The sequence below is a fragment of the Lathyrus oleraceus genome, chromosome 3, assembly GCF_024323335.1.
Source record: "Lathyrus oleraceus cultivar Zhongwan6 chromosome 3, CAAS_Psat_ZW6_1.0, whole genome shotgun sequence".
NCBI lineage: Eukaryota > Viridiplantae > Streptophyta > Magnoliopsida > Fabales > Fabaceae > Lathyrus > Lathyrus oleraceus.
Window position 1 is genome coordinate 31,815,789 of NC_066581.1, and position 26,295 is coordinate 31,842,083.

General features: G+C 36.2%; 1 long non-coding RNA gene across 2 annotated transcripts; it reads right to left on the minus strand.

Annotated features, from left to right (window-relative positions):
* Positions 1-16,242: 16,242 nt before the first annotated feature.
* LOC127132296 (uncharacterized) lies at positions 16,243-18,371 on the minus strand. Of its 2 annotated transcripts, XR_007806660.1 has the most exons (3): positions 18,027-18,371; positions 17,194-17,391; positions 16,243-17,086 (listed from the first exon to the last, which is right to left on the minus strand). It is a non-coding gene; the product is annotated as an uncharacterized LOC127132296 (long non-coding RNA). The 2 variants fall into 2 exon arrangements; XR_007806661.1 differs by having other exon boundaries at positions 17,194-18,371.
* Positions 18,372-26,295: the final 7,924 nt, after the last annotated feature.

Sequence of the window (26,295 nt, forward strand, 5' to 3'; positions counted from 1 at the left end):
TGATGACTGTTCACGAAGAGCAATGGGTGTGGCATAGACGCTTGGGCCACATTAGCATGAGGAAACTTTCTCAGCTAAATAAACTCGAGTTAGTCAGAGGCCTACCTAAACTGAAGTTTTCTTCAGATGCTCTGTGTGAAGCATGTCAGAAAGGAAAATTTTCAAAAACAACCTTTAAAAAGAAAAATGTTGTTTCTACCTCTAAGCCTCTGGAACTTCTCCACATTGACTTATTTGGTCCAGTGAAAACAGCATCAGTCAATGGAAAGAAGTATGGACTAGTCATTGTTGATGATTACAGTCGCTGGACATGGGTGAAATTCCTAAAGCACAAGAGTGAGTCTCACTCTGTATTTACTAGTTTCTGCTCCAAAGTGCAAAAAGAATTTGACTCTAAAATTATTAGAGTCAGAAGTGATCATGGTGGAGAATTTGAAAACAAAGATTTTGAGGAATTATTTGACTCTAATGGAATATCCCATGATTTCTCCTGCCCTAGAACTCCACAACAAAATGGAGTTGTAGAGAGGAAGAATAGGACACTCCAAGAGATGGCCAGAACCATGATCAATGAATCTAATGTGGCAAAGCATTTTTGGGCAGAAGCTGTAAATACAACATGTTACATTCAGAATAGAATCTCTATAAGACCTATTCTGGAAAAGACTCCCTATGAACTGTGTAAAGGAAGAAAACCAAACATTTCATATTTTCATCCTGTTGGATGTTCTTGCTTTATCTTAAACACTAAAGAACATCTGAACAAGTTTGATTCCAAAGCACAGAAAGGTATTATGTTAGGATACTCAGAACGCTCTAAAGGCTACAGAGTATACAACACAGAAACCAAAATTGTGGAAGAATCAATTCATGTCAGATTTGATGATAAGCTTGACCCTGAAAAGTCAAAGCTAGTTGAAAATTTTGCAGGGTTTAGAAATCACTCTTGCAGGATCTGATAAAACTCCAGAAGCAACTGTCACTCAGAACTCTGAAGAAATTAAATCCCCAGAAATCCCAAAGAAAGTTAAAAGTCGTATCAATGTATCTGAAGATTTGATTCTGGGAAACAAAGACGAACCTGTTAGAACTAGATCTACCTTCAGGACCTCTGAAGATACTCCTCTGGGACTAGTGTCTCTGATTGAGCCTACGTCTTGTGATGAAGCACTTCAAGATAACGACTGGGTTTCAGCCATGCAAGAAGAATTAGATCAATTCACAAAGAATGATGTCTGGGATCTTGTTCCAAAGCCCAGAAGCACTCACGTTATTGGAACCAGATGGGTATTCAGAAACAAACTGAATGAGAAAGGAGAAGTCGTCAGAAACAAAGCTCGACTGGTAGCTCAAGGTTATAGTCAACAAGAAGGTATTGATTATAATGAAACTTTTGCTCCAGTCGCAAGGTTAGAATCTATTCGTCTTCTTGTATCTTTTGCTATTAACCATTCTATTAAACTATATCAAATGGATGTCAAGAGTGCATTCCTTAATGGTTATATATCAGAAGAAGTGTATGTCAACCAACCTCCAGGTTTTGAAAATTCAAATTTTCCAGAACATGTTTTTAAACTTAAAAAATCTTTATATGGACTTAAACAAGCTCCCAGAGCTTGGTATGAACGTTTAAGCAATTTTCTTCTGGAACACAATTTTATCAGAGGGAAAGTTGACTCCACACTCTTCTGTAAGAACCTTAACAATGATCTCATGATATGCCAGATATACGTTGATGATATTATTTTTGGTTCAGTTAACGCCTCTGTTTGTCAAGAATTCTCTAAGTTAATGCAGGCAGAATTTGAAATGAGCTTAATGCAAGAACTAAAGTTCTTTCTGGGAATTCAAATTAACCAAACTTCAGAAGTTACATATGTTCATCAAAGAAAATATATTAAAGATGTTCTGAAGAAATTTGACATGGCTGACTGCAACTCCGCAAAAACTCCAATGCATCCAACATGCATTCTTGAAAAGGAAGAAGTAAGCGCAAAGGTTTGTCAGAAGCTCTATCGAGGTATGATAGGCTCTCTTCTCTATCTGACTGCTACTCGTCCTGATATTCTCTTTAGTGTCTGTCTCTGTTCCAGATTCCAATCAGATCCTAGAGAATCTCATTTAACAGCAGTTAAGAGAATTCTTAAGTATCTGAAAGGAACTCCTAACCTGGGCCTGATGTATAAGAAAACATCAGAGTATAGACTTTCTGGTTACTGTGATGCAGATTATGCAGGAGATAGACTAGAACGAAAAAGCACATCTGGAAATTGCCAGCTTCTAGGAAACAATCTAATATCCTGGGCTAGCAAAAGATAGTCAACTATCGCTCTATCAACTACAGAAGCAGAATATATCTCAGCATCATTGTGCACAACTCAGATGCTCTGGATGAAGCATCAATTAGAAGATCTGCAAATCTTTGAGAGTAACATTCCTATCTTCTGTGATAATACTGCTGCCATTTGTCTAAGTAAGAATCCCATTCTACATTCCAGAGCTAAACACATTGAAATAAAACATCATTTTATCAGAGACTATGTTCAGAAAGGGATAGTAACATTGAAGTTCATTGATACAGATCATCAATGGGCAGATATCTTTACTAAGCCTCTAGCTGAAGATAGATTTCTTTTTATCTTAGAAAATCTGAACATTCGAAATTGCCCTGAATGAAGTGTGGCTCTGAAGATGTAAAATGAGACTCTGACATAAACAAATGTGTTTCTGCCTCTGACTCTGATACTTCTACCAGTTAAGAAGATATCTGAGTTAGAAATCTCCAGGAACCAATCCTTTGGTATTCCTGAAGATCAGATACATCAACACGTGGAGCACTTAGCGTCTAACCCTAGAACTTCTAGACAGCTGTCCAGAAGAAAAACGTTTAAGATCTCCTCGAGCAGTGTGCATACTGTTGGGATTAGACATTCATTAATGAGCCTTAATCATTTTTCTCCCAAGTGTGCTAACTTGTGCTTTGTGCTAACGCTGAATAGTGTGTCGTTTTGCATGTGTTTTTCGTTTAGGGTATTTAAACACTTTTCTCACATTTCACACACTTATCACTCTCACTCACTCTCAAACCCTCTCTGAAGCATTTCTACAAACTCTTCATCTTCACCTTCATCTTCATCAACTATGGATGCTCAACAACAACAAGTTTTCAACTTTTCTCAGCAAATGGAATCCAACACCATTGCCCAAAGTTCAAGCATTCCAACTCCAACTGTTACAGGCGTTTCCATTACTCCAGTGTACAAGGAACCCCATATTCTTGATCGTCAACCTCACATTAACCTAGCAACTCCCTTTGAGGGACTGGATGTGTTATGTGAAACACTGGTGGACTTCGACAACATGAGGAGAAATGGAGTAGATCTTACTGAAGAACTCCGTATACAAGGGTGGGAAAACTACTTCCAAAGGCTTTATGGCCCTGTTTACCCAAATCTCATCAAAGAATTCTGGAGATTTGCTGATGCTGATGACCACTTCATCGTCTCCTTCGTATTGGGGGTAAAGATAGTGATTACTGAAAAGTCAATTGCTTCTTTACTAAACATGGAGAAAACTGGAGGAAAAAGGATTTACAACATCAACCCTAGGTCAAAACGCATTGCTGAAGTAATCAATCCAACCATCTTCAAACTCAACACTGAAGGAAATCCTTCAAAGAACAAAGAGCTTCATCAGAACCTCAGAGTATGGCTCAAGATCATTCTGGGAACCATTCATCATTGCCCAGCATCAAACTCCTCTGACTACATCAATGCAGATCAGAAGTGCATTCTTTATTGCATTCACAAGGGTGTAAAGCTCTGCCTTCCTGCACTTCTCTTCAGATATCTCAGAGACTCTGTAAGGGAGACAAGAAACAACATGAAACCCAGATCCTACATCCCTCTGGGAAGGCTTATATCTGATGTTTTCATTGAGAATGGCTTGGTAGATCATCTGGAGAAGAACAGGCTGATGGAAGATCTGGCGATAGATACTGGAAGACCTTTGAACGCCAGAAATCTCAAGAGTATGGGAATTCTGAAGAAGATTCAAGTCAGACCCACTATGGATACCTCCTGGGATGCCTTGAAAGATCAGAGGAAGCTACCCCATGGTCTTGCAAGGTTCTTCAAGAATGAACCTGTAAATGCAATCCTCCACTACATGCAGCGTCTGAAGGATGAAGGAGTCGACATCTCTGACTTCAGACTGGATGAGTGTCTAGAGTCAGAAGAAGACTTTGTCAGATTCAAAAGAGGTCCCTCTAAGCATAAGTCTTCAAAGGCAAAGAGAGCAAGAATAGGAGAAACTTCTGGAACCAGATCTCCAGCGCCTCTGCAAGAAACTACTGGTACGTCTGCTCCCTCTATTCCCTCTGAACAACTTATGGCTTCTTCTAATCCTCTCCCAACACCACCCATATACACAACCTCTGAAACCCCACCTTCTACAACCAGAACCTCACTACCTCCACCTCAAATTAATCTTGCCCAAACATCTTTACCACGTTCTGAAGAAATGAGCCAAACCACTTCCTCTTCATCATCTTCAGCCCCAGAATCACCCCCATACCTTGACCTCTCCTCTGACCAAGAATACTCTGATCCTAACTCTCCAACCTTAGCCCAAATTCAGGCTCAAAACCTTGCTTCACAACAACCAACACAATCTGAAGCAACTTCACCTCCCCCAGAACAAACAACCAACATACCTTCTGAACCTGAACCTGAAGCTGAAATTGAACCTCTAACATTAGACTTAAACCCTCTTTACGCTTCACCCCAAAGATCTGAACCTCAACCTGAAGCAGAACCTGAACCTGAACCTGAAGCTGAACCTGAAGCTGACCCTGAACCTATCACCTTAAATCTCAGCCCTCCAACCTCTTCACCTCAAACCTCTGAACCTGACCTTTCTATACCTACCCTTGAGGAAGCCATAATGCTGTTCGCAGGGGCTTCAGTACAAAAGGTCAAGTCTCTGACCATTAACTCTGAAGTCAGTGATGATCCTGACTCTGTAAGGACACACTGGAACAGAGTCATTGGCTGGATGACCTCTGAGGCTTTTAAACTGAAGCACATCTCTGAACAAGTCAGAAACGACTTTATCAGAGATGCTGAGGCAAGACTCTAGGAACGACTTGCAAGAGAAGCTGAAGCCAGAAGACTGGAAGAAGAGAGACTAGCAAGAGAAGCTGAAGAAGAAGCCAGAAGGCTGGAGGAAGAAAGAGCAAGGGAAGCTGAAATTCTAAGGGTAAAGGAAGCTGAAGCTAAAGCTCTGGCTGATGCTGCTGCTGCTGCCGAAGCTGAAGCAAAGGCCGCTGCTGAAGCACAGCAGGCTCTGACTCAGGGGGAGTCCTCTTCTGTTGTTCCTATGGTTATCCAGACGCTGGAAGAACTGAAGAAAGATCAGAAGGAACTTCGTGCCAGAATGGATAAACAAGACTCTGTCAACGACAACATTCAGAACATGCTGGCTCTATTGCTTCAGAGAATGCCTCCGCCTCCCAACCCTTAGGCACTTAGGATTTTGTTGCTTTGCTTTCTTTGTTTCTGATATTTACTTGTTCCTTTTTGCCTCTGTTGCTTTTTATCTGAATACAATGTTTTTCTCTTGAATTATTATTATTTTTGCTATGTCTTTTTGATTCTGACAAAAAGGGGGAGAAGTCATTAATAGCTCTGATGAAAATACTGTCTAAATACCTTAAGCACTCTGCAACATATTTTTCTTAAAAATAAATTTATCTAACTCTAGACTTAAGAAATTGCAGAAGGTATCAAGAAACCTCATTGCTTGGAAGCTCTGGTAAGAACTTCTGAACTCCCTAGCCTATCTCAGGGGGAGCTCTTGTCTATCTGATCTGATATTGTTTATGTTTCATCTGCTAATTAAGTTTGTTTTGTCATCATCAAAAAGGGGGAGATTGTAAGAACAAAAATTGTTCTACAACAGATTCCATGATTTTGATGATAACAAAGGATGAAACCAAAAATGGCACCCTAACGAAAAGTTTCTAAGTGTGCAGGGTTCTAAAGAAAGAAGGAAGAAATCATCAGATACAGAATCATATCAGATACAAATTATCAGAAGACCAGAAGCATCTGAAGTAGAAACACGTTTGAGAAAGTCTAACTCTGAGCAAAACAGCAAAGTATCAGAAGCATCTGAACAAGAAGTACGCTCTAGAAGTTCTGACTCTGAACAACGTATGTCAAACTCCAGAAGTTCTCAGCGCTATCTGAAGTAACCATCAGAACTCAAAACAGATCAACATCAGAAGTTAGATAGCAAGATTCCAAGATCTCCAGAAACACGAAGACTCTGATTATGGAATTGCTAAATAAGGAAGAGTAACGTTAACTTCAAGTAAAGTTATGGAAATGGACTTCCTAATACAGAAAGAGACGTTAACTCCAAATTCAAATGAATAGGAACTATTTTTGGAAAGTAGTCATTCAAGAAGAGAAAGTTGCTTTGGCAACAAGCAAAGTTATGGCACTAATTATTATTCAAGAGTCATTACCTGCTATGATTTTTCAACGGATCCTCCTCTTCTATATAAAGGACTGCAAATCAACATTGAGAGACACAAGTACAATATCACAAGATTTTACTGAAACATCAATTTTTGAGAGGTTAGAGAAAGCAAGCATACAAAAACAATCTTCATCTCTCTCAACACTTCACCAAGCTTTTGCTTGAAACGTTAAACACCTTGTTCTTACTGTTGTAATATTTGCTTATCTTAGAAGCACTCTAGATTACATAAGCTTTTATCTTTGTTGTATTTCCTCAAGTGACTCTGTGTAGTCTGTATACTTGAGAGGACTAAGAGATCTTTCTCTTAGACGTTGTTTGTAATCAATCTTTCAAGATTAGTGGATTAAGTCCTTGTTGAAGGCGAAATCACCTTGGCCGGGTGGACTGGAGTAGCTTTGTGTTATAAGCGAACCAGTATAAAAATCCTTGTGTGATTTTTATTTTGAAAAAGCGCTTATTTTCCAAACAATTCAAACCCCCCCTTTCTTGTTTTTCTCACCTTCAGGAATAATAAATAAGTATGCTCGTAGAGGATTCTAACCCTCGTGCCTACGTATTCTCCTTGTGCAATGAGATAACCAGAACAATTGTAGTTCAGCCTACTACTGCTGAAAATAAAGAGGTATTTGATAGGATTGCCCACAGGCAAGGTAGTTTGCTTAACGAGCAGGAATGTGGTACTAACCAAAGATGATGGTCAACCACAAGGATAAATGAGATATGATTGGCCTATACACGAGAGAATTTATAAGGGAAGAGCTTCATCTAAGCACAAGAGGTCTTATAAGACGAATAATGATTATGAAATGATTGGCCTACACACGAGAGGATTTATAAGGCAAAAGCTTCGTCTAAGAACGAGAGGTCTTATAAGACGAATAATGATTATGAAATGATTGGCCTATACACGAGAGGATTTATAAGGAAACAACTTCGTCTAAGAACGAGAGGTCTTATAAGACGAACAATGATTATAAAATGATTGACCTACACACGAGAGGATTTATAAGGCAAGAGCTTCGTCTAAGCATGAGAGATGCTATAAGACGAACAATGATTATGAAATGATTGGCCTACACAGATAGGATTTATAAGGCAAGAGCTTTGTCTAAGCACGAGAGGTCTTATAAGACGAACAATGATTATGAAATGATTAGCATACACACGATAGGATTTATAAGGAAAGAGCTTCGTCTAAGCACGAGAGGTCTTATGAGACGAATACTGATTAAGGGGTTTGCGAAGGCATGAGAGGACTGACAAGGAAAATAAAGAGTAATTTGATTGATCAAGATTTCAAAGACTTGGTTATAAGGGAGTTGATCCAAGGGATATCTGAATGTCAAAGAGAGTATGATCAATGATTCACTAAGGAAGAAATGATTGATGTGCAATGGTGCTTCGCTATTGAAGTGTTGAATGATATGATACTTGCTCGAAGAAGAAGACTTGTACAAGTTGAATCAAAATTAACAAGTTGCTGACAAGAAGTCCTGTGTGTTGGTCTTATTGATGTTATGCCATTTGTTGCAGAAGAAGACTTGACAATCATATAATTTAAATTGTGCCAGAATTGGTGATTCCCCAGAAATTCAAAGTTCCAGATTTTGACAAGTACAAATGGATCAGCTGCCTGAGAACTCACCTCAGAGCTTATTGTCGCACCTCAAAAAAATGAGAACACGATCTAGCGAAGCTCAATCACACGCTCGCATGATGGACTGAACAGAGTCGCCACCGAACTTTATTTATTCCTAAAAAGGAAAGGGGAAATATCGATAAAACCCAAGAAAGAATGACAATGATTATGGTCGTCGCAACCAAATCAGGGTTCGGGAGTCGATTACGCAAGGGGAAGGTATTAGCACCCCTCACGTCCGTTGTACTCAATGGGAACCATTAGGTTCATTGTGTGTGTTAGTGTTAGCTTGAAATGTTAGGCTTCTCAAGTTATTATGAGGGAAATAAATAATAGGATCAAAATAAAAGAGAAGGTGTTTTTGGATTTTTTTACAACAAAGAGGACTAAACCTAAGTTTTTTATTAATGAGCCTGACAAGATTTCGCAATCCTGCTCCTACGTATCTCAATAGAGAACTCAAGGCTTACGTAGTTCTGGGTAGAAAATGTTTGTTTGTTGGTCGATTTTAGCGAAAGCTATATTGTATTAATCAACGAAAACATTGTTTTACCCAAAACAGATGAGGAGCGGACGTGTACCACACATCGAATGGATTTACAAATCAACATTTGGAAAAACGTCACTTATCTCAAGTCAACAATTGTGGCTGAAGCATTGCTTTACATCACCTTAAAACAAGATGTCTTTCGTTTTGAAAAGGTTTTTCTGATCAATCGCACGGCGGCGAAGAAAAAAGTTTGATTGGTTGGATGTATTTTTGGGCTTGAAAGACGAGTATTTATGACTTGCAAGCTCTTACAACTCGTGTCTAATACTCGGGACTACGTCTGGACCTTTCACCCAGGTAATCTTTTTCTTTCAATTTTATTGAGAAAAGACGTTTGAATATTTACAAATATTTTAAAGAGAAGACGAATACATAGGGCTTACAAGCTCTTACAACTTGGGCCTAATATTCGGGATTACGACTGGATATTCCATCCAGAGTAATTTTTCTTCTTCAGATTTTATTGAAAAAAAATACCTTTGAATATTTACAAATATTTTGAAGAGAAGACGAATATGTAGGACTTACAAGCTCTTACAACTTGGGCCTAATATTCGGGATTACGACTGGATATTCCATCCAGAGTAATCTTTTTCTTCAGATTTTATTGAGAAAAATACGTTTGAATATTTACAAATATTTTGAAGAGAAGACGAATACGTAGGGCTTACAATCTCTTACAACTTGGGCCTAATATTTGGGATTACGACTGGATATTCCATCCAGAGTAATCTTTTTCTTCATATTTTATTGACAATTACTTGCGTTGAAAATGGTTTGAAGAAACTGAAATTGATTGATGATGGAATGTGAAAGTTTGAAATCGAAGGGAGTAGGATGGATACCCTCACCAGGATTTGGCAATACAAGGACTCCAAAACAAGTCGAATATAAATAAATAGAAGCAATATGATTAAAAATGATTTTTTCTTTAGCATAAGAAAACAAAAATAAAAGAAAACAATGCTTTGAAAAAAAATTAAAACGGAGTGGGAACTGTCCTAAATTAAAAAAATCACAAGCATAAAACAAAATAATAGGGACTTAAATAAAATAAGAATGAAATGTCCAACCCAAGAATTGAATTGAAGACCTCCTGGGAGGCAAAGGGAGTCTCACCCACCGGACCAGAAGTGGTTGGTTGAGATAAATCTCCCATAATAATACAAAACAAGGTTTGAAAGGGGAAGATAATAAAAAAAATGTGATTGGGCCAACGATTGAGGATCAGTATGAAAGGGAGGCCCAATATCTCTAAGGGTGGGGGCCGGGAGTTCCGGGTCGGACCTCAACCGACCCGGCCGAAACACACAAACTGATAAAACCTTGGTCGCTGGAACGTAAGTTCTAGCAGCCGCGTATCCATTTTTCTTCTTCGACATTAATGCAACCAAAATGCCAAAGCCCCCCCCCCCACGTTCGCTTCGTCTCCTTCGCCAAACACTCCTACACGCCGGCCATGGACTTTCGAGCGGTCTCAATCTCGCCGACCATGGCTTTGCTCTCCGTATCCTCACGTTCTCGCAGCGTGAATGCGAAACTCGCTCATAGTTTCGTGGTGTGACGACAAAGTTCTCTCACGACTTCGGGAAGTTTCTGCAGAAACGAATTCCTCTACCGTTTTAGCCAAATTGGAAAAATGGCCTCGTTCTTTCCAATCGCGCAAAGAATTCGACAGTAGCAACGTTGCAATTGGTTAGGCGAACCAGATCGTTGTTAAAGATGGAGGTGATTTCATACATATTATCATTGTTTACAAGTTGTCGTTGTTATGAGGTTTCGCGGTATCGGTCATGGCGGTTCAAAACATTGGTAACAAAGGATAAAGCAGTAAGATTAGCATGAGAAAATAGAATGGATTTACCTATACCAAGCACGCACGGATACTCCGGGAAGCTATCAGTTTCAAGATTACTCGTATGCTCTTTCCTCCTTTTCCTGTGAGTATTATCGTCCTTCGTATTATCAGTCCCGTTGGAAAGAAATTTCGCGTTAGAGAATTTTTTATGCTGTTTGGAATTTTTGGTACTCTGTTGATCTTTTGTGTAGTTGGGATTTTTGAGGCAGTGTTGGTGTTTGGAAATTTTTGACTCACTGTTTTTCTTGGGATTTTTCTACTGTTGATACCATGGAGGAAATTTTTTTATCTCCAAATTTTCGATCCCCTCATACTTCTGCTTGTTGTTTTTTATATTGAGTGCAATAGGGTTTGTGTTTGATTCAAAAGATAAATAGGAACAACCTTCTAACACATTTTTTTGAAGTCAGAAATTAACCTTCATTTTGGTGAAACTATATGTCTTATTATTGAGAACTTGTGCCTTACCCTTTCTATTTTTTTTGAAATCATTTTGGACTTGTTTATGAAATTATGCTAACTGTGATACCTATTTGAATAGGACAAGCCTCCTGCTTAGAAATCAGATGTTGCTGCTCCTATATTGACAAGAAAAGATGTTGTAGCTACACACATACAAACAAAAAAGGACACCAACCAAATCAAATTTTAAGGGTCCCTCACTTGAACCTATTTTCTTTTTTTTAAATGTAATTTATTATTGTAAAAAAAAATTTGTACCTGATTATAATGTAAGAACTTATTTTTATATTTTTTGAAATTTTTTTCTATATTTGTGATGTAGAAGACAAATCATAATATAAAAATATATTTTCTGAATTTTTTCTATATTTGTGATGTAGAAAATAAAGTGAAATTAAATGTAACTATTTTTTTGAATTTTAAGATAGAGCAATGATATTTATTGATAAAATGTGACCAAATATTTTACTTAAATCAAATTAACAAAATCAAAATAAATTATCATGACCATAAGTACTTTTTTTTTAAAACAATCTTTAATTATTATTATTACTACTGAAAAATCTCTTGCTATAACCTAAGAACAATACCATGACAAGACCATTAGAATCTAATTTTTGAGAATCAAAAGATATAAATGTATGAATGACATGGTAAATGAAGATCTTATTATGAATATGAATGCTTATGAATGAAGATCCTATTTTTTTTTTATGTCAATTGGTAAATAGAAAAAATTCTAATGAAAATTAAATAAATGTCATTAAAATAAAATTAAAAAATAGAATAATTTATGAATATGAATGTTTATGAATAAAGATATTTTTTTTATGTGAATTGTAAATAGAAAAAAATTCTAATGAAAATTAAATAAATGTCATTGAAATAAAATAAAAAAATGGAATAATTTATGAATATGAATGCTTATGAATAAAGATCATGTTTTTTTATGTGAATTGGTAAATAGAAAAAATTCTAATGAAAATTAAATAAATGTCATTGAAATGAAATTAAAAAAATGAAATAATTTATGAATATGAATGCTTAAGAATAAAGATCATGTTTTTTATGTGAATCGGTGAAATAGAAAAAAATTCTAATGAAAATTAAATAAATGCCATTGAAATGAAATTAAAAAATTAAAAAAATGGAATGATTTATGTCAATGAGTGGATGCAAATTGATAAATACAAATGCTTGAAATGTAAATGAATGCCTTTAGGCGGGGCAAAATTCAAGGTATGACACTTATTATCGCAAGATGGTGGCCCATATCAATAATGATCAACTCTTGATTCATTATTTCTAGGATAGCCTCAATGGGGCACCCTTTGAATGGTATATGTGTCATACCCCAAAATTTGTCCTACTTTTTTTTATTCAATTCGCCTAGCTTATGGTTTTGTTCATTTGCATACTTTATTTCTATTTAATCATGCATTCATCGACATTTTCACACGGTAATAAATTTATACTAAATGTCTGATGATAATATATTTAAACGGTTTAATTTGATTTTTTAGGTGGATATTATTTGGTAATTATTCGGGTTTATATCCCGTATTACTTGTGGTGGGGATCATCTCTTTATTTGGGGATTCATGGTTATTTCAGAGGTTTGCTTGGATTCAAAGAAAAGGACAAAGTTGGAATAAAATTAATATTTCATTAATTTATTGGAAAATATCACTTCTCAAAAGTACTAAAAATCATGGGTTAAGCCACTCAAAATTCAAGCCAAAAGTGGTAGAAAAATAAAGGGAAATGCATGAAAATTCAAATTAATTACTAGTGACTATTTGTCTTACATCTTAATTACTTTTTTCTAAACTTCAACACCATTGGTCTCTAACTACCTTTAACTACCTATTTCTCCACATGCCATCCATTTACCTAATTATCCTTAACTACCATAACTTCCAAACTAACACAAAACTTTCAAACAAACACAAATCTCAACTTCCATTTTTTTCATTCAATCCTAGCCACTATTAACTATTAATCCTATGGTTGAAATTGGTGATCCGCAACTTAAGCCTAAATTAACTTCCAACCATTGATAGAACTATTACATGGATCACAATCTAATGGTGTTCATTCACTTGCAAAGTCTATATAAACATGTTATTTCTTATAATTTTTGGGGGTTAACTAACATAACTAATTAAACCATTTTCCCATTGTTTTTTCTCAAATTCCCTCTCTCAATCATCTTCTTCCCAACCATCACCAAAGTTCATCTTCATGAACATTTAGAACTTAGATGAACATTTAGAACTTCACATTGAAGTTCTAAAATGGTGGAACTTAGCCACAATCCAATTTTCACAAATTATCAATAAAAAATTCAAGCATTATCATCAAAAATCATCCATCAACAATTTTTACATTATCATTAACAATCATCATCTAAAGTTTATCAAGATTTATCAACAATCATCATCCAATATTCATCAATTCAAGCTTATTCATTCATATTCTACATTCATAATTCATCTTTTACATTCATTCATCATCAAGAATAATTATCAAAGCTTGGAAGTTAATTGGATTAATGGAGCTTATTCTTGAAGTATTCCGAGTTTCTTTTCGGCGCTCCGATTTTCAACACTAACCAGAGCAAATCTCTGCTCCGTCGGTAATCATTTATCTCTTCCACACATTTGCCATGAATTATTGAATTTTTGCTTAGTGATCAATTTTAGCTACTATTTTAAAATTATTTATTAGATTAATCACTTATTTTTGCATAAGACACCTAAACTTGAAAATAGTGATTTTTCAATTCTTAACTATTAATAATATGTGAATATATCATTCAAATCAATTTTTCATGTTGATCGTAAATATATAATTTATTTTTCATTCCGATGCATATTTTAGTCGAACTGACACATTCCTTAATCGAATTTTCGTCCACTTTTACTGCTTTTTCTGTATAATTCGTAGTTTGTTTTGCAATTTGTAGTGTATATTTGTTTTCTTTGTAAAATTCTGATTTTAACGATAAATTAACTTACCAAATTCGATTCCGTTGTCTGTTACCAGAAACTTGTAAAAAACTAATATTTTTACTTATATTACATCCTGCATTTTTTTTCTTCAATTAGAAGTACTGCTACTTGATTCCATTAATGTTCTATTATTCTTTATCTTATTATATGTATTTAATAGACATGGTAATTCATGATAGTGCAATTTATGAAACTAAGTCTGTTACATGTTATAAGTTTACCTTTCTAAGTTAGAGGTACTATATATAATATAATGTTATATGCTGTTATTATGATAATTTTTGTTTTCATTATAATGTTATATACTTTTCTAAGAATACATACTGCACCGCATTACTACACAAATCAATCATGTTATACTACTTTACGTTTTACGTTTTGCTATTTCACTATTATTTTAGTTGTTAGGTTAACTACTAGCATAAGTTACCAAAATGAATTGTCAATTTCTTATGGTTTAATAGTTACTACTTTTATTTTCTTTTTCTATATTAATTATTATATTAGTTTTATTTTGTTTTACTTAATATAATTACTATATTTTAAAATTTACTATTACTTTATAATTATCTAGTTTAATTATTATATTACTTTCATTTTATTTAATTTAATTCATTTATCACGTCTCATGATTGAATCGGTAAAGTCTTAGAAAAATGAACCAATACATTCTATGTAAATATTATCATAATCATGCACAACTATTTTTTAGGATCTAATTTTTTTCTTAATTCATATTAGAGTTAATCTAGTTTGACAATAAAAATAGATTTTAATTCTCTTCATTAATTAGGATTAGATTAGATTTAATTAAAATTAACTTGATATTTTTTATTTTTTATAGTCTTTAATTCATAATTCATGACAAAATAGTTTGAATAAATTCTTGCATGAGAGCTTGACCTTATATCTTGCATAATCTCATGTGTCTTGATTTAATTAATTGATTAATTTTTTTTGGTCAATTAATTGAATTAATGACTTTAAGATTTTGTAGTTACTCGTTTCAAAATAAATTTGCACGCTCCCTTAGGATTCATATTCAATTAAGTGACCATAAGTCCCTTGATCATTTGATTGAATTAGATCTTTAGATTTTTACTCACCTGATCCATCATGTCAACCTCAAGTCCATTCACATTCAAGACCCTCAAGACTCTAGACATGGAGGCAGGAGCACTTCATCAAGCATAACAAAAAGAATCTTCTTCAACACTTGTCAGTTATAGATTGAATTGTGCGTTACGAGCCTTAAGTAGTAGAGAATGAGTGAGAGAGTAGAATTCCATTAATTCATTCTGAATATCTTTGGGTACGGGACGAAGGACCCAATTGCTCATCGTATTCACCTCTATTCATAGACTTTATCGCAATTCAAATCACATGATTGTCAAGTCTCCCCTTCAAAGCAACAATGCAACAATCAGAAGTCTTCATCAACAACTTATCAATCATGATTCAAGTTGTATGCCATGAGCCTTAAGTAACAAAGAATGATGAGGATGGAGAACTCCTATCCTTGTAAAGGGTATCCTTGGGTACGGGACAAATGATCCATTGCTCAAGCTATTCTCCTTTGTTCATAGACTTTAGTACAATTTGAATCAAGTGATTGATAAAGTCTTCATCATCATAAGGAGTATCATACCCCAAAATTTGTCCCCCACTTTTCATTTTATACTCGGCTTACGGTTTTATTCATCTAGATGGATTTATGAAGCACTCATTTCATCTACATGTCATCATTCCATCTTCATTTGTAAAAATTAGGTCAAAGACTCTTTGGTGATGATGTTTTACTTAGATTAGGAAATATCTTGAGTTTGGAAAATGGAAAGTGAAGACGTAGTTGACTTTTGGTCAACAGGGTCGACACTGTTGACCATACATTTGACCACTATCATAGACATTCCTAAACCTATTTGTCCTCCCTCTTTAAGTCATTACATCGTGTACACAAGAAGCGTACCATGTGCATGGCATTACAAAAAGTTAGAATTCTTACTTCTATCCAAAGCATGATTTTAAATTGTTTATTGTATTAAACCATCAAGCATGCGTTTCACACATTTTTATATAACATGTATTGTAGGTCATTCAACCTAACTTGCATTTTTTATTTTTTTGATACATTTTCAATTTCTAAGTGATTCACTAAGTCACTTTTCACTTCATGGGTAAATTCCCTAAGCATTCATTGGAATTCATTTCCATACATACACTTTGAGTTATAATTTCCTTTTTTTTTATTCATGGTCTTTCAATCCATATACATAAGGTTCGAAAGTCACTAAATATTATCTTTACACTTACATGACTTCACTTTACATGACTTTATGTCATTACAAGCATATTACATAATTTAGTTTATACCATACAAACAAAACCATTACAAGCATATAACAACCATATCACTTTATGTATCACTTTCATTCTACTTCTATACAACAAGTAAAACCTCATAAATCATGAGCATTAAAAGAAAAATTCAGCATTCATGTGATACATCATTTTATCAGTGGACATCAATCCAAGTGTATCTATGAGTCATTCATTCATACCATATAAATACCCAAACTTGTATTCAAATGATGCCATGTAAATTCATCCAATTTTCTTCATATTCACTAAAAATTCAGCATATACACATGCATGAAAATCCACATACATCCATGCCTTAATCACTCTAACTATCTTAAACTTCCACAAACTAACTTCTAACTACTTTGAGCAATTGTCCAAAGTGCCCTAAACAACCCCAACTAATTTCTAATCAATTTTCAACCTATAATCATACATCACCTAGTTCTATATAAGCATTCATCATTCACTCACTAAGGAGCTTCTTCTTCACTTTTTTGATTCCACTCATTCTTCACTTTCTCTCAAGTTTTCATTCTCCATTCTCCATTCTTCGAGTTTCCCTCACTAGAGGTCAACTCTATGGTTGTTGAAGCTTCACCTTGAAACTTCAATCAATTTGAGCATAAACCCTCACCACACTTCACCTCATACTTTTTCATGATTAAAGCATAAAAAAAATCAACAACCACAAAAAAACAAATGGAAGAAAAGAAAGGGGATGAAGAAGAAATAAAGACAAATTGAAGAATTTGTTTACCATATTGAATTTGCGCCGCCGTTGAAGAACCATCGGAAGTTCTCCGATCAGTAAGCCTCGAACTCTATTTATCACTCCATGAATGCTTTCTTGCTTGCTTGTTTGAGTTATCTTTGCATGCTTGTTTATATATTTATCTTCCTTTTCATCTTGAGTGAACGATAACCATGAAAATCCAAACCTTGCCATGAACAAAAACTATAGAAAATTCAGCATCAAAACTTGACCTTCACCATCGTCAATTTCAACCATCATCAATAATTCACCATAAACCACAAGAAACCGACAAAAATTCATTACCAAAACCAAAACCCGGTTAAAAAGTCATAACCACTAGAGGAATCACCAAGATCCAAAACAGTGAGGAAAAGAACCCCTAAACAGTATTGAAACAAGGAAAAATAGAGAAGAATTTCACTTCAAGCATTTCACCAAGCACTCGGTGTGCGAGTTATGGAACCTCAATTGAAACATAATAATTCAATATACTATAACCAAAACAGAAAAAAAACCAACAACATAATAATCATTCAACCGTAAACCAAATTTTAAAAAAAAAACGGAGCATAAACTATCCTCTGTTCTTTACCAAGACTTGGGCAAAACTAACAACAAGAACCGATAAAGTTCTGTACCAAAACCATGGACAATAACCGAGCCGATCACGAACTCGAGTCGAAAGCTGGTCCAAATCAATACTTTGAACTCTGAACCAAGTTTCCGAGTCTAATCTAAGAAGAACTCATACGAATACCAAACTAAATCGAAACAAACTCCGAACCAAGATGAAAATCTGAACTGAAGCATGAACACAGTTTGAATAAAAAACACACCGTTACACCTCCAAGTTCCACATTCAGATTTGAAGTGTTACAGTATCTTCACGGTGGCTTTTATGTGGCGTTTTTGATGAAAGTAAACGATGTAGTTCTATTTCCGTCGTTCATGCTACCTTGTAATATGTGAAGAATAAATTTTGGTGAGTTTGCATAGAGATTAGATGATAAAGCTGCTCTTAGCTGGAGATCGGGTTGCTAAAGCCTAAATCTAAATCACTATCTTTTGATGTTTAATTTCTGGTTTCATATTTTTGTATACTGCCAACAAGACCAAGCTACTGTTCACTCTAGTTCGGTGTATTTAGTTTGCTTGATTGTAAAATAGTTTTTCTATACCAGTATACATGCTAGTTAATAAAATAGCACTTCATTCTAAATACACCAGTTCTATACGAGTTAGTTTGCGTACGGGGCTACTTTTTTATTAACACTTTGTTGTAAAATATTTTACTGATATATTAAAAAGTTATTCTTACATGTTACATCTACATGCTTTAAATAAGAGAGAATAGAAAATCTAATGGGCTTTGACTAATGGGCCTCATTATTAATAGAAATAATTACTATTTACAATCTAATATTTACAACACTCCCCCTCAAGCTGGTGAATGGATATCTATCATTCTCAGCTTGCAAGTAAGTTGCCTGAATCTTTCTGTTGGTAAGCCTTTTGTTAACACATCTGCCAGCTGATGCCCGGAAGGAACGTAAGATGTAGTTATCAGTCCACTATCCAACTTCTCTTTGATAAAATGTCGGTCAATCTCAATGTGTTTAGTCCTGTCATGCTGAACAGGATTATGAGCAATACTAATAGCCGATTTATTGTCACAAAACAATTTCATAGGACCTTCACATTGTATCTTCAAGTCTTCTAGAATTTGTTTCATCCACAATAGCTCACAAATTCCTAGTGCCATAGCTCTAAATTCTGCCTCGGCGCTTGATCGAGCAACTACACTTTGCTTCTTACTCTTCCAAGCTACAAGGTTACCGCACAGAAAAGTACAATAGCCTGACGTAGATCTTCTGTCACTCACTGATCCGGCATAATCCGCATCAGTGTAAGTCTCCATAGTTAGATTTCCACCTCTTTTAAACAAAAGTCCTCTCCCTGGAGTTGCTTTAAGATATTGTAGAACGCGGTCTACAGCCTGCAAATGTCTCACCCTCGGATCATGCATGAATTGGCTCACCACACTGACTGCATATGCCAAATCTGGTCTAGTGTGTGCCAAGTAAATCAATTTTCCCACTAATCTCTGATATTGACCCTTGTCAACTTTGTCACTTTCCTCCTCAAAGTTTATCCTGTGATTTTGTTCAATGGGAACAATTGCAGGTTTGCATCCAAGTTTGCCAGTTTCCTGCAAAAGATCAAGCACATACTTCCTTTGAGAAATAAAGATCCCTTGCTTTGAGTAGGCTACCTCAATTCCCAAGAAATACTTGAGTTGCCCAAGGTCTTTCATCTCAAACTCTGCTGATAATTTCTCTTTGAGGAAATGTCTCTCAATCAAATCATCTCCTGTAACAATAATATCATCAACATAAACAAGAAGTACAGTCAGTTTTCCTCCTTTTGAATGTTTAAAAAATAAAGTGTGGTCTCCTTGACTTTGCTTATAGCCCAAACACATCATTGCCTTTGTGAATCTTCCAAACCATGCCCGAGGGGACTGCTTTAGTCCATATAAGGCTTTCTTCAATTTACACACCTTGTTAGCTCCATTTGTTATGCCAACACCTGGTGGAATCTCCATATACACTTCTTCCTCTAAGTCTCCATGCAAGAACGCATTTTTAACATCAAACTGTTGCAATTCCCATCCACATGAAGCAACAAGAGATAGTAAAATTCGAATAGTATTCATCTTTTCCACTGGGGCAAATGTCTCCTCATAATCAATACCATACGTCTGAGTATAACCTTTTGCCACTAGTCTTGCTTTGTACCGATCAAGTGTACCATCAGATTTGTACTTTACAGTATAGATCCATCTGCATCCAACTGGACTTTTGTCTCTTTTCCTTTCAATAATCTCCCAAGTACCATTTTTTTCAAGTGCTCTCATTTCCTCATCCATAGCTTGGACCCAATTTCTATTTTGCAATGCTTCTTCAACAGATGATGGGATTTTCACAGAATCAACAGCTGCAATAAAACTTTGATATTATGTGGAAAGATGTTTAGTGGAGACATATTGAGAGATAGGGTGTCGATATAGGGAGGGACAAGATCTTTTATCCTTCCTCAAAGCAATGGGTAAATCAACTGGATTAGTGTCACAAGTATCAGAAATGGCACAATCATCACTAGAGGAATCATTTTCAGTACTTACCTCCGGTTCAGGCGATTGAATTTGTTTCTGGAGAAGGTCAGGTTTACTTCTTCTCTGATACACTAGAGTTGGTGTTGGAGGTGCTGATTCCTGTAAAACAAAAGGCCTTGAAGGACCAGGAACACTTACTGGCTCAGATTCAGGTGTTGAACTAGGACTCAGACTCAAACTCAAACTAGGTGACAACTCGGGTTCAAGAGAGGGAACACTGATAGGTGTTCTAGGGAGGCTAGGACCAAGGATCAGAAACTCGGACTCAGACTCTGACTCTGACTCTAAGTCACTTATGTTCTCCCCCTGAGACTGAGAACGAGTGAAATATGACACATTTTCATGAAAGGTGACATCTTTGGAGACAAAGAATTTTCGACTCGGAGGATGATAACATTTGTACCCTCTTTTGTTGGGTGCATAACCCAGAAAGATACATCTGACAGCACGGGGATCCAATTTGTTGCGATATTGTTTGTGAACATGAACAAAAGCAACACAACCAAAAATGCGAGACTCAAGAGTGTGTAAGATAGGAACAAATGGAAAACGTGAAAGCATAAATTGGGCAAGACTTTTATTACCTAACACTCGAGATGGGACCCGGTTAATCAGATAGGCAGCAGTAAGAATTGCCTCACCCCAATAAGAGGTAGGAACAAACATTTGAAAAAAGAGAGATCTAGCAACTTCAAGTAGATGATGATTTTTTCTTTCTGCGACACCGTTTTGTTGTGGGGTGTCAACACATGTGAATTCATGTAGAATGCCATGTTTACTAGTGAAGTTGGAAAAAGTATGATTGACATATTCTTTACCATTGTCAGAACGAATTCTTTTTATGCCTTTCCCAAATTGCGTTTGTACCATATTATAAAATTGGATAAATATTTGTGGTACTTCGGATTTAGTATTCATCAAGAAAATCCAAGTTACCCGAGTACAATCATCAATAAATGAGACAAACCATTTTGCACCAAAAATATTAGAGGTAGGGGCAGGTCCCCAAACATCAAAATGAATCAAATCAAAAGGTTCATCACTTTTATTAAAACTGGAAGGAAAAGATACACGATTGTGTTTTGCCAACTGACAAACATCACACTTAAAAGACTCAACAGAATGGTGTAAGAACAACGACGGAAACGTAGACTTAATTATATAAAATGGAGGATGACCGAGACGCTTGTGCTGAAGCCAAATTTGTGAGGCTGAAGAGGAAGACTGAGACTGGAAACAGGAGGACAACACCTTTAGATGGTCATCAGAGAAGCAGTATAACCCTTCCTTTTCCTTAGCAATTCCAATCGTCTGCCCCGTGGTAAGGTCCTGAAAAACACAATGGGACATAGAAAAAATTACTTTACAATTCAGATCACGGGTAAGCTTATGGATGGAAATTAAATTGTGGGAAAGTGTGGGAACATGAAGCAGAGATTGCAACTGGAATGGAGGTTGCAAGTCAATATTTCCAGTGCCAACAACACAAGCATGAGAGCCATCAGCAACAGTGATATAAGGAATACTCGAAGGTGTGGTATAAGAGCATAATAATGTGGAATCAAATATCATATGATTAGTAGCACCAGAGTCAAGAATCCACGCATTCTTAGGAATATTACCACAAACAGTAAGAGATCGGGAACACAAACTCTTACCAGTAACTGCTAGATTTGTGAGAGGTGGAGGTGGAGGTGGAGGTGGAGGTGGTTGATCATTAATAATCTCAGTCATTGAAAGGATAATCGAGAGAAAACAAACCAAGAAACAGGATGGGTTAGGGTTTCAAAGATGAGTGAACAAAAACAAGAAGCATGATGTGCTACAACACAAAACAACAATGACCCAAACACCCAAAAATAACAACAAAGTGCAAACTGCAGTAAAAAAAAACTCCGCTACAAGGCGGCTAGGGTTTAGGCGGAAGCGAATCCCCCAAAATCGGGAGCTCTTGATACCATGTTGTAAAATATTTTACTGATATATTAAAAAGTTATTTTTACATGTTACATCTACATGCTTTACATAAGAGAGAATAGAAAACCTAATGGGCTTTGACTAATGGGCCTCATTACTAATAGAAATAGTTACTATTTACAATCTAATATTTACAACACACTTCATTCTTCATTCATCAATCAAGACCATCTTTTGAGATCAAATATACTTCTTTGGACTCCACGTACATCCTTTTAGGACGATATAACGAAAATACATCTTTTGAACCAAGAGTTATTTGGATCGTACCCAAACATTTAATTCATTCTTTTTCGGCTAAGACGCCTGTTTACTCTCTGGTTCAAAGTCTATCTCCTTCATGGATCCAAGATACCACTCATCTTTGATCTCGAACTGTTTGTTCCATAGCAAGTGATATACTATTCCTTGTACCCAATCGTACTTTCTTTTGCGCCCCGTATATACCCTTTTAGGACAATATAACAGAAGTCCACCTTGTCAACCTAGAGTTGTTTGGATCGTACCCAGACATTTAATTCCTTCTTTTTGGCTAAGACGCCAATTTACTCTTTGGTTCAAAGTTCACTCTCCCTTATGAGTTCCCATGTTACCATTATATTAGTGTGAGTTATAGTTTTCATCACTGATCTCTATTCTTTGTTCTCATGGTTCTATAAACTACGAATGCTCTGACTTTCTCATTGCACAACGAGGATACGTAGGCACAAGGATGCGAATCCTTGGCGAGCATAATCCTAATTATTTATCCTTCCGCCCTAGCGCACCATCCATATCTTTCATGATCCATTACATACCTTCAATCATTAAATTGCTCACCCTAGTGACATATTGTTTCTTTGAAATTAAATTATAATTTCTTTAGAATTCCATATATACCATTTTAGGATGATATATTGGCAGTCTGCATTTGTACCTAGAGTTGTTTGACTCGTAGCCAAACATTGTATTCCTTCTTTTTTGGCCAATAAGCATGTTTCCCTTTATGGTACAAATTCTATTTCTCCTATGGATTCCAATATACCCTGATCTTTGGTTTCAAATTACACTTCTTCAGTCACTTATTACCAAACCCGTAAATTCTATGACTTTGGTCATTCATCTCTATGATGCACTCATATTCTACCTTCATTCACTCCATGTGATATACCCATCGTTGAGCCAAATACACTATCTCTTTGAGCTCTATCTTGTGTCACCTTGTGAACCAAGAGCTATTTGGCTTGTACCCAAACACCTAATTCCCTTGTTTTCGGATATACCATACATAATGGCAAACGCTTCTGGCTAGTCCACATATTGGTAAACATCAATTTTACTCTTGGGTTTAGATTCCTTCCCTTGTTGGAGTTTAAACCACATTATCTTTCGGTTCAGACTATACCTTTATCACAACTTCTTTCATCTCCCATTATTAGTTCTATGAACTACGGAGATCTGAATTCCTTATTGCACTATGAGGATACGTAGGCATGAGGGCCCTAATCCTCACCGAGCACTCTATATATTCTTTTCTTTTTCCCCTATTCTTTTGCGAGTAATCCTTAGATATCACACCCATTCGAGCAAGAACAGTCAAAATGGTTCCCATGGAATACCATGGATGTTATGGGTGCTAATACCTTCCCCTTGCATAACCGACTTCCTTACCCAATATATCTCTTTTCCCCGAGTTTTATCGATGTTTTCCCTTTCCTTTGGGAATAAATAAAGTTTAATGGCGACTCTGTTGTATGTTCGAGCGTGCGATGCGCTCGGGTATATTTTGTTGGTGTAAGCCCTAGAGGCCAATACTTTTGGTACTTGTATCGAATTATTTATTAATAATAAAAGGCTTTTTCTTTATTACGTTTGTTTAATAAAGTCCCTAGAATAACTAGTCTGTTTAATGTATCAAGTATGACTTAATCATGAGATCACATTAAACATAAGGACACTACTCTTAAAGTATCCGTAGTCGAGCTTTAGTGTGAAGTGGGATAACATTAAAGCATTAAGACTATTATGTTTGTAGACTGATGATCACATCTCATGGATCATGGATAAAGAGTTATCAAGTCTTAAACATAGGTATGAATATTAAGAGTAATATTTATACCGGATTGACCCGCTATGAGAATACTATATAGAAAGTTATGCAAAGTGTCATAAGTTATTCTCATGGTGATAATGGTGTATACCACTCTTCGACCTGAAACCACTATGGACCCTAGATGTAGAGTCGAGTGCTTTATTGCTGATCCAACGTTGTCCGTAACTGGATAACCATAAAGACAGTTGATGGGTACTCCACGAAGCATGCTAAGGGACATGAGTGACCTAGATGGAATTTGCCCATCCTGCGTAACAGGATAAATGTCTATGGGCCCAATATTGAACTGGACAAGGATGACACGGTCTATGCCTTGTGTTCAATATAGACATAAGGGCAAAGGGGTAATTATACACATAAGTATTATCACAGATGGTTTTGTCAGATCACATGACATTTTCGTGTCTTGGGTAGCAGTGATGTGTTGCTAGATACCGCTCACTGTTTATTATGTTAAATGCGTGATTTAATATAATTGCCAACGTCACGAAAACCTACAGGGTCACACACAAAGGACGGATTGATGAAAGATAGAGTAACTAAGGAATACCGTAAGGTACGGTGCCCTTAAGTGAATTATAGAACATCGTAAGGTACGGTGTACTTGAGTAGAATACGAAATATGGTAAGGTACCATGGGCTTAAGTGATTTTGGGCATATTATAAGATATGGGCCAAAATACACTTAAGTGGGCTTTTAGCTTGAAGCCCACACAAGTGGTTCTATAAATAGAACCCTTGTGCAGAAGCATAAAGCGCGGTTGCATTATTTTCGTTTTCTCACTCTCTCTCTCTCACTCAAAGCCTTCACTCGTACCAGCTAGCACTGAGATTGAAGGAATCCGTTCGTGTGGACTGAGTAGAGACGTTGTCATCGTTCAACGTTCGTGATCGCTTCGTGGATCTGCATCAAAGGTTTTGATCGTCACAAGAGATCTGCACCAAAGGTTTCAACCGTCACAAGAGGTAAATATTCTATCACTGATCATGACCATTCGTAAGGATCTCTAAAGGAGAAAATTTTAATTTCCGCTGCGTTTTGGACCGCAATTCTCCTTCATATTTCCGCTAGCTTTAAGGAGCAACAAGGTTTCTCTTAAGGAGAATAGCCATCCAAGGCGCAGCGGAATTTAAAAATTTCTCCATTTAGTGATCCTTACGAATGGGCATGATCAGTGATAGAATCGTTACCTCTTGTGGCGATTCAAACCTTTGGTGCAGATCTCTGATAATGATCAAAACCTTTGATACAGATCCACGGGGCGATCACGAACGTTGAACGATGACAACGTCTCTACTCAGTCCACACGAACGGATTCCTTCAATCGCAGTGCTAGCTGTTATGAATGAAGGCTTTGAGTGAGAGAAAGAGGGAAACAAAATTCCAAGTCTCTACTTGAATTTCTGTCTGAGTGGAATGGAGTGACAATGCTTCTACCCAAGGGGTTCTATTTATAGAACCACTTGTGCGGGCTTCAAGCCAAAAAGCCCACTTAAGTGCATTTTGGCCCATATCTCATAATATGCCAAAATCACTTAAGTATTTGGTACCTTACCATATTTCGTCTCCCACTTAAGTGCACCGTACCTTACGGTGTTCCTTAATTATTCTATCTCTCATCAATCCGTCCTTTGTGTGTGACCCTATAGGTTTTCGCGACGTTGACAATTATATTAAATCACGCATTTAACATAATAAACAGTGAGCGGTATCTAGCAACACATCATTGCTACCCAAGTCACGAAAATGTCATGTGATCTGACAGAACCTCCTGTGATAATAATTATGTGTATAATTACCCCTTTGCCCTTATGTCTATATTGAACACAAGGTATAGACCGTGTCACCCTTGTCCAGTTG